We start from the raw sequence: 9462 nt of genomic DNA, 5'->3' as shown, positions 1-9462 counted from the left end.
GCTAAGCTCGTAAAGAACTTGTGTTACAGGTACCAGATAACGGAAATTAATATAAGATTTTTATTATACACATACATATATTTAATATACATCCATAACCCTGGAAAAGACATTTTATATTTATCATACAAATATCTTCCCTTGGCGGGATTCGAGCCCGCGACCCTCTTGTGTAGTGACCATGTCACTTACCACCACACCAGACGGCCGTTAAAGTGTATGCAAAGTGCTCTTAATTAACTAAGGACCTGCAGTCAAACTTTCCACGGTTTAATGGTACATATCTGTTAACTACGCGTTTTTATTTTATTGCCCTTGTAGGCAGACGAGCATACGGCCCGCCTGATGGTGAGTAGTTACCATCGCCTATGGACTTCAGGAATACCAGGGCGGAGGAAAGCCGCTGTCTACCGTTAAGCACTCTTCACAAGCCTCGTTTGAAGAAGGACATGTCGTAGCGCTCTGGAAACACCGCGGACACAAAGCTGGATGTTACGTGCCATTTGTAACAGTGCTATTGATAAACAATAATAAACTATCTCGATCCCCCGTTCAAAATCTAAACCATCTTAGGAATTTAAAAACCGGTTTAAATTATTTCTACCTCGGATTACGGATTAATAAAAAAAGTCAATTGGACAATCAATAAGACATCAATCCAATTGTGAGTTGACCAAGGCATTTAGGGTCATGTGTTGGAGGAAGCTCGCGACAAAAAAAAGTAGGTAACCGTCCGCAAATGGCGCAGGATGTTCCGGAATTAAGACCATAAATAATCGGAACCATTGCGAGCAGATGTATCGGATGTGTCCGGGGCGGTTAACGAATCGGTTTTATTGAATTTTTACAATGAAAAAACCGATGGAAAAACCGCTTTTAATCTGTGAAGATACTGAAATGGTTATTTTTTGTTACTAATTTATGCAAATAGCAGCGATTCTCGCGGTATTTATCGTAGAATAATAAAGATTATACTGATCGTAGGACCTCTTGTGAGTCCGCGCGGGTAGATATCACCACCCTGCCTATTTCTGCCGTGAAGCAGTAATGCGTTTCGATTGGAAGGGTGGAGCAGCCGTTGTAACTATACTTGAGACCTTAGAACTTATATCTCAAGGTGGGTGGCTCATTTACGTTGTAGATGTCTATGGGCTCCAGCAACCACTTAACACCAGGTGTGCTCGTCCACCCTAAGCAATAAAAAAAAGATTTGATACGGACTAGCCGTTGTAATATTCAATCTCCGACCTGATGTTCAAGCAACCCCAAGGTTGCATGCAGATTATGATTACAGTACTTCAGTAACTAATACCAAATGAATCGTGAATTTTTACCCTAGTACCTGCTTCTAAGGCATACAACAAAACATTTAAGCTATTAACCAACAATCTAAGGATTCACTGAGACCCTATTATGATGGACTGCTAGTAATAATCTTATTTTTCGTTAACAAATTTATGTACAATAACAGATAAAGTAAATTAAGCCCTGAGTCTTTGTGATAAGCGTTGATAATACTGCAAATAAATTCAGAGGGATGTCAGAAGGTAATGGATGGGTGTCATTGTCGCAGATTTTCTTTGAGAATCTGATAATTTTGATCTGATAAATCTGATTTTTTTTTTTTTTTTTTTTTTTTTTTTTTTTTTTTTTTTTTTTTTTTTTTTTCGCGGGTAGGTGTGGAAAAGAATACAAGCGTTCTCAAGTCGAAAAGTGAATTTTATTCAATTTAATAATATTTTTGACATTTTTTTTAACAATTCTTTAAAACTAAACATAAGAAGACCACACAAATGTTTGTGACAGTTTTTATGGAAGCTAAGTTTTAATAATTAGCTACCTGCCAGTTTCTGCACACTCATAAGTTGTGAGGTTGGAATTGAAGGATTAAGCAACATGTCACAGCTGGCTACAATAGAAGCAGCACAAGCTACTCTCGAAGAATGCTTCTCAAGAAGAATGGCTGACCTTGAAGCACAACTCAACAATACTGCCCCTGCAAAGGAAACTATTTCAAAAATTTCTGAAGAATTTAGGACATTCAGAGAGCTAGTTTTCTCAATGCTTCATCTTCTCCGGCAACAAATCAATGAATGTTCCCAAATGGTAGATATTATTGAGACCAGACACAGAAGAAAAGCTATCATCTTTATGGGCATTCCAGAAGTCGAAAAAGAAGACTGTAATAAAATTGTTCTAGATATTACACATAAGCAGTTGGAACTGAAAGGTATTTCTGCTTCAGATATAAATGTATGTCATAGGATCGGCTCACAAAATAAAGATCATCATCGTCCAATCCTGGTAAGGTTTTCCAGTTTAGATACCAAGATAGGTGTGTGGAGGGCTAAATCTAAATTAAAAGGTTCACCCATCTCAGTCAAGGAGTTTTTGACCAAAACCAGGCAGGTGGTTTTTAGCAAAGGTCGGCAGCATTTTGGAATGCATGCTTGCTGGACTCAAGATGCTAAAATCATAATCAAGTTACCCGATGGAAGTAGGCAGAAACTTACTACGATGGACGACTTGAATCACCTAGTTTCCAGATACCCCAAAATTATAAAAGAACCTTCGGCAGCTAAAAGCATTGAGAGCGATACAGTGAAAACAAAGAGCACAACCACAAGGCTTCGAAAGCATTAGTGTATTTGTTATAGTATGTGTGAAAGTGTCTATCCCACTGTACCTACATACATTGTTATTTTTTTAATGTGTTGGTCAGTTATTGTAATGCCATTATTTCGTAACGATCGAAATTTAAATTGCATTTTTCAATTTTATTTTAATTTGTAATTATTATTTTTATTGCTTCTTCCTTCAATTTTTGCCTTACCCACCATACAGTTTGTTTTTAGTTTTCAATCATATGCAAATTAATAATTAATGTAATCACTGATTTGCGGTGCATTGGTTGTGTACTTAGTGTTTTAATTTATAATCATCATTATTGTTATTGTTATTAATATTATATATAAACTACTATTTTTAATAACAACATCATTTTTGTAATAATGCATAGCTAAGCACTGACGTCTGATCATGTCGTCAGATTGGCGTCTGACACCTAGTCTGTCAAATTGACATTGATGCAGCTTAGTGAATCACAGAGTAAATATTAATGTAACTTAATTTGCATTCCATTTTACTCAAAGTTCTAAGTTTTCTTTTGTTTTTTTTATTCTAATATTTTCTTGCTTTATTTTGTACATATCATTGTTGTTATAGTTTGTTATAATTTTTTTTTTGTTTTGATTTTGTGTGCTGAAAATAATCTGTATTGTTATTTTTATTATGTATACGGTGTGTATTGGCTGGCGGGTGGTGCAGAGATATCAGCTTTTTGTTTTTTGTTTTTGAACTCATTGCATTTGCTTTAAGTTATCAATAACTTTTATAAAATTTGTTTTCTATATAGGATAATAGTATATATATTTAAATTGTGCATTGTATTTGTATTGCATTGATTAATTTATGAGTAATTCATGTGACGACCTTTATCTTTCTGCCAATGAATCTCTTTCTCCTGTTTCTTCGTTAAATGAGGATAGTTTTTGTTCAGTAACTGGTACTCTTGGTGACTGTGTACGACGATGTTTTAGCAAAAATTCGGGCCTACTAAATTTATGTCACATTAATGCGCAAAGTGTGCCCAGTCATTATAGTGAAATTCTGGAAAGTTTTGATAATACTGACGTTCATGCTGTGCTGATATCCGAGAGCTGGCTAAAGCCTCATCTTCTTTCCACTAGTTATCCTCTTCCTGGTTTCGATTTGATTCGGAATGATCGTGTTGATAGGAGAGGCGGCGGCGTTGCTATCTACCTTCGCAGTGTTTTTTCTTATAAAATCCTCGACTGTTCTCCACCAAACTGTTCAACCTCTGCTGAGTTTCTTTTTTTGGAAGTTTCCGTTAAGGGAGTTAAATTAGTGCTGGGTGTTGTTTATTGTCCTCCCACTGTAGATTACTTCTCCAGTCTCGAACCAATTCTGGAATCCTTAGGCTCAAAATATTCACATCACGTCATTATGGGTGATTTCAACACCGACCTTGCAGTTCATTCACCTCGATCCTGTAAACTCTTGGCTATCGTCGAATCTGCTAATCTTCAAGTCCTGCCTCTACAAGCCACTCATTGGAACAGTGATGGGAATGACACCTGGCTTGATCTAATTCTTACTTCCTCTCCCACCCTTGTATCATCTCATGGTCAATATCCCGCACCTGGCTTCTCTCATCATGACCTCATTTTCCTCTCTTACTCCTTAAGTCCTCCGAAGTCCCAACCTAGGCTTATGAGCATACGTAGTTTCAAACGCTTAAATTTAGATCAGTTGCAAAAGGATGCGTCAGAATTAAAATGGGATGATTTCATGGCTACACCTTCTGTAGATGATAAAGTGCGTATTTTTAATGAAACTATCCTTAACTTGTATGATATCCATGCGCCTGTTAGGAAGGTGAAGATGAAGCGTCCTCCAGCTCCATGGATAACGAGAGGTGTGCGTATGTGTATGCCGCGTAGAGATAGAGCTTTTCGTAAATTCCGGAGGGACCGATGCGATGACAATTGGGCTTCTTATAAAATTGCGAGAAACCGGTGTAACCAGGTGATACGAAATGCTAAACGCCGCTACTTTCTACATAATATATCGTCTTCTTCAGTTGCTAATATCTGGAAGTTCCTCGGAACTCTAGGTATTGGCAAACAACGTCAATACAGCTTTCAGTCGGCAATTGGACTGGATGATATCAATGTGCACTTTACTACAAGTATCCCGTTGGATCACCAGTCTACGCGCCGTACTGTGGAGTTTCTGGAAGGACTATCCCCTCCAAATATCGACCCCTTTAAATTTTCCACGGTATCTATGGGTGAGATCAAAAAGATAATCCTCTCTATAAGATCCAATGCTGTAGGTCACGACGGAGTGAGCCGCCAGATGATAGTGCTGATTCTCGATTGTCTTCTTCCATCGTTACAACATTTAATCAATTCATCTTTGTCCTCTGGTACTTTTCCTGTACAGTGGCGCAAAGCATTTGTGATTCCCTTACCCAAAGTCTCTAATCCGACTCTTCCTACTCATTTCCGTCCCATATCGATTCTCCCTTTTCTGTCCAAGGTGTTGGAGGCCTGTGTACATAGCCAACTGTCCCAGTTTGTTCATAAGTATGGTTTAATAAACTCTCTACAGTCTGGCTTCAGACCAGGCCACAGCACCATCTCCGCTCTCCTCAAAGTGACAGGCGATGTTAGGGCTGGAATGGAGGATACTAAAGTCACATTGTTGGCTTTGGTCGACTTCTCTAATGCCTTTAATACCGTCAGTCACGAAATCCTTTTATCTATCCTGTCCTATCTTATGATTTCGCCTGAGGTGCTGAAATGGTTTACATCATATCTTCGAGGGCGCCAGCAATCGGTCCGCATTGATGAGTCTTCGTCTTCATGGCGTGATCTAGATACTGGTGTCCCTCAAGGCGGAATTCTCTCCCCTTTGCTTTTCTCTCTATTTATCAATCTCATAACTCAGTCCCTTCAGTGTTCGTATCACCTGTACGCTGACGACCTACAGCTGTACTCGCAGGCTACTGTGGACTGTGTGTCTGAAGCGGTTCGCAGAGTGAATGGGGATCTAGAGGCTATATGCGATTGGTCTGGTAGATTTGGTTTGACGGTCAATCCAACCAAATGTCAGGCGATTATTATTGGTAGTCCCCGTTTGTTGGGACGATTAGATTTTAGCTCACTCCCACCCGTAACTTATAATGGAGCAATTATACCTTTGAGCCCATCAGTCAAAAACCTTGGACTGTATATGGATTCTAGACTTGATTGGGCGGTACAGGTGTTGAATGTTAGTCGGAAGGTTACTGGATCTCTGCGTGCCCTTTATCGCTTCAAGAACTTTCTCCCTTTCAAGATAAAGTTGATGCTTGTTCAAGCTTTAATCCTGCCCATAATTGACTATGGCGATGTATGCTATCTTGACCTGAATGCAGACCTTTTGAACAAACTCGACCGCCTTCTCAACAACTGCATTCGTTTCATTTTTAATCTTCGCAAGTATGACCACGTGTCTACTTACCGCTCCGAAATAAATTTTCTTCCTATACGCGAGCGCCGCAATCTACATGCTCTTACTGCGCTTCATTCTATACTAACATGCCCAACTCCTCCCTCCTATCTGACTCAGTACTTTAAATATTTACATTCTTCGCACGATAAGGACTTGCGTTCCTCTAATAATTTACTCCTTCACTGTCCCACGCACAACTCTAGTTTAGTCCGTTCGTCTTTCGTAGTTCAATCTGTTCAACTTTGGAATTCACTTCCTCTTAATGTTAGGATGATCACTGATCGCCTAACTTTCAAAATAAAGGTACGCCAACTTTTTCTGGAGAAACTTAAAAACTTAACAATTTGACTTGCAATGTGTGTTCTGTGCAATATACTATTTTCTTGTACTGTATGTATATGTATATGTGGTTCTATTTCTTTGTTATATTTTTAAGTTGTGTTTAAGTGTGTATATGAATATGTATGTGAATATGTGAGTATATGATAGAGATTATATATAGATATATGTGTAAATTTTATATTATTATCATGATATAAAATTGTGTACGTTGTTTGTGTGATTATATATATATATATACCGTGTATGTGTTTATATATTGTATAATGTAGTTTGGTTGTTTCACATTAAGTTATGCACCTACCACAAGATTCTCTACACCACCCTTGGTTAACTGGTAGAGAATGCCTCAGGCATTAAGTCCGCCATTGTACTTATGTGCATTAAGTTGAATAAATAAATAAATAAATAAATAATGGTTGTAAACGTTCAGGCTGAGGGGGGTGACACAGCGAACTCCATTAGGCTGTGAAGAATAAATGTCGGACATTTATAGATATTTGTTATACCCTAATATAAAATTTAGGAGCTAATTCGCTTTTGTGGTTTTTAGTTATCGTTCTAGATCGGCCTTTCCCAAAGCGGGTGATAAGGCCCCCTTGTGGGCGTTTTCGGGATTAAACGGGGACAGTAAGAGACCCAGAAAATTAATCAACTTGTGATGCCTCTGAGACCATAGCCATGTGGGCTATGAAATCCTTCACTCCTCAACGAAACAAAAGGATAGAAGAAAAATTACTCATTCTGGATATAATTACTTTAAAGCAAACTTGTTTCCTTCCTATTTTAGTGACCTCGAGAGGTCATACTACATTCACCTAGCGAGTAGGTGAGTTTACGGGGCTCTAATCTGGTAACATTGCTAACACTGGCCCTAGCAAGAGCAGTTCTTCGCAGAATCTACCACCGGACCGGAAACACGACCCACTGAGAAGATTAGTCGAAAAACTCAGTGGGCTGTGTCTGTGGGTTGAAGAATTTAGGTAGACAAGCGTTATTATACTTTATCGTCAGATACTATTGACCAAGTAAACGACCGTCTACTCAACCGGATTTCTCTGCCGCCGGACTCCTTACAAATCCACAGATAAAAATAATTGTGAGTCGATAAAAGTTCACCTCGTTATAAGTTTGGAACTTGGATCATTATTTTGGCGTTAACAAAGTTCATCGCTGCAGTATCAAAACTCTTTTTAGTCGTATTAATTATGTGGATTGACGTGACGTGTCGCAAATATAATTCATCATTAGTAATCGACTTACAAAAAGCACTTATTTGATGATAAAATGAAATCAATAGAAGTGAACACATTTACGAAATTTCCATACCACGTTCTTACCCAATTCTGTTGCGATGTAATCAGATTTTCAAGATGAGTGTGGAATAGCTATATTATGAAATTTTCATTTCGATTTGATATTACCAAGAAATATAAGGAGGCCATGAGCACATCTATTTTTAGCAAGAGAGCTCGATATAATATGATCATGAGAAATCCTTAAATCGTTTTGATTCCGTGGATTATTTCAGGGCCGAATGAATTTGATACCCAACGAACCGAAATAGCTTTTACGCATATTAAGATTCATTTATTTAGCACTCGAGTTCAGGAAACTCGTAAGAACCGGCCGTTATTCGCTTCTTCATAATGAATTGGTCAAGCACTCTACCCGTACCGTTGTTACTCGATTCGATTACCAAAATTTTGAGGATGCGATAGGACTCGTCGTAAGGGATGCAACGGGCTTAAAGGAATTGTGATGATATCGCCATCTTATTACTGGTGGTAGGACCTCTTGTGAGTCCGCGTGGGTAGGTACCATCACCCTGCCCATTTCTGCCGTGAAGCAGTAATGCATTTCGGTTTGTAGGGTGGGGCAGCCGTTGTAACTATACTGAGAACTTAGAACTTATATCTCAAGGTGAGTGGCGCATTTACGTTGTAGATGTCCATGGGCTCCAGTAACCACTTAACACCAGGTGGGCTGTGAGCTCGTCCACCCAAATAAGCAATAAATAAAAAATCTCCAAATGACTATGACTCGCCACCGTGGTATGGCTATTATTCACAACACGAGGTCATCCACAATTCGTTTACAGAGAAAACTTGTCCTGGATATAATTAGAATTCCTTCGGTGATTCCTCACCGCTATTTCCTTCCTCGGACGAGGCTCGTGAAAGTCCTGTGCGGTGGAAATTGGCTCATGTCAGTTGCTGATAAAATGTCCAACTCAATTCGGTTACAGCTTTGCTTTAGTTACGGCGGAATAATGGAGAGACAGAAAGAGAGCGCAGAACAAGGCTAATTGGTTTAAGGGATATTTATCTTTGTAATTAAAGGTCCGTTTTATTTGGTATTAGTATCAACAATTCAATGTTTTTAATTGAACTTCAATTAAGTTTACCCCATTTAAATAGCTGAAGAACTTTTTTTTATTGCTTAGATGTGTAGACGCGCTCACAGCCCACCTGGGGTTAAGTGGTTACTGGAGCCCATAGACATCTACAACGTAAATGCGCCGCCCACCTTGAGATATAAGTTCTAAGGTCTCAGTATAGTTACAACGGCTGCCCCACCCTTCAAACCGAAACGCATTACTGCTTCACGGCAGAAATAAGCGGGGTGGTGGTACCTAACCGTGCGGACTCACAAGAGGTCCTACCACCAGTAAAAAAAAATTGTTATGATATTTTTCCAAATTTATACTTTACATGGTTCTCCTGTAAAGTTGCGTCGCTTAAGCCAATAGCTTTTCCTACCCTTCAATATGGTTGAAATTGAGAGAAGATCAATTTGTGTTTGCTTACAACAAAACTGGTTTTACCTTAGTTAGGGAACGATATCGGGTATCAGTAGTAAGGGCGAGCGGGCAGGTTTCAAGTTAATTACCCGGATCCTCGGCTTCCCATTAATCTGTTAACTTTCCGACATTTTTCTCAGCCTGAGTGATTTTGCCCGGGGCCGGATCCAATTAGCGAAATTAATATATTTTTAAAGATCAAGTGCCGACTCAAGATTATCTCCCTGGGGTGTAAGTAG

General features: G+C 38.9%; 1 long non-coding RNA gene across 1 annotated transcript; it reads right to left on the bottom strand.

Annotated features, from left to right (window-relative positions):
* Positions 1–1701: 1701 nt before the first annotated feature.
* Positions 1702–3102, bottom strand: LOC149499737 (uncharacterized). Its single transcript, XR_016325540.1, has 2 exons — positions 2514–3102; positions 1702–1996 (listed from the first exon to the last, which is right to left on the bottom strand). It is a non-coding gene; the product is annotated as an uncharacterized LOC149499737 (long non-coding RNA).
* Between the last annotated feature and the right edge of the window lie 6360 nt (positions 3103–9462).

The sequence above is a fragment of the Bombyx mandarina genome, chromosome 28 (genome assembly GCF_030267445.1).
Source record: "Bombyx mandarina strain Sakado chromosome 28, ASM3026744v2".
Classification (NCBI taxonomy): domain Eukaryota; kingdom Metazoa; phylum Arthropoda; class Insecta; order Lepidoptera; family Bombycidae; genus Bombyx; species Bombyx mandarina.
Note: the sequence above shows the minus strand (reverse complement) of the source record. Positions and strands in the feature narration are given on the sequence as shown.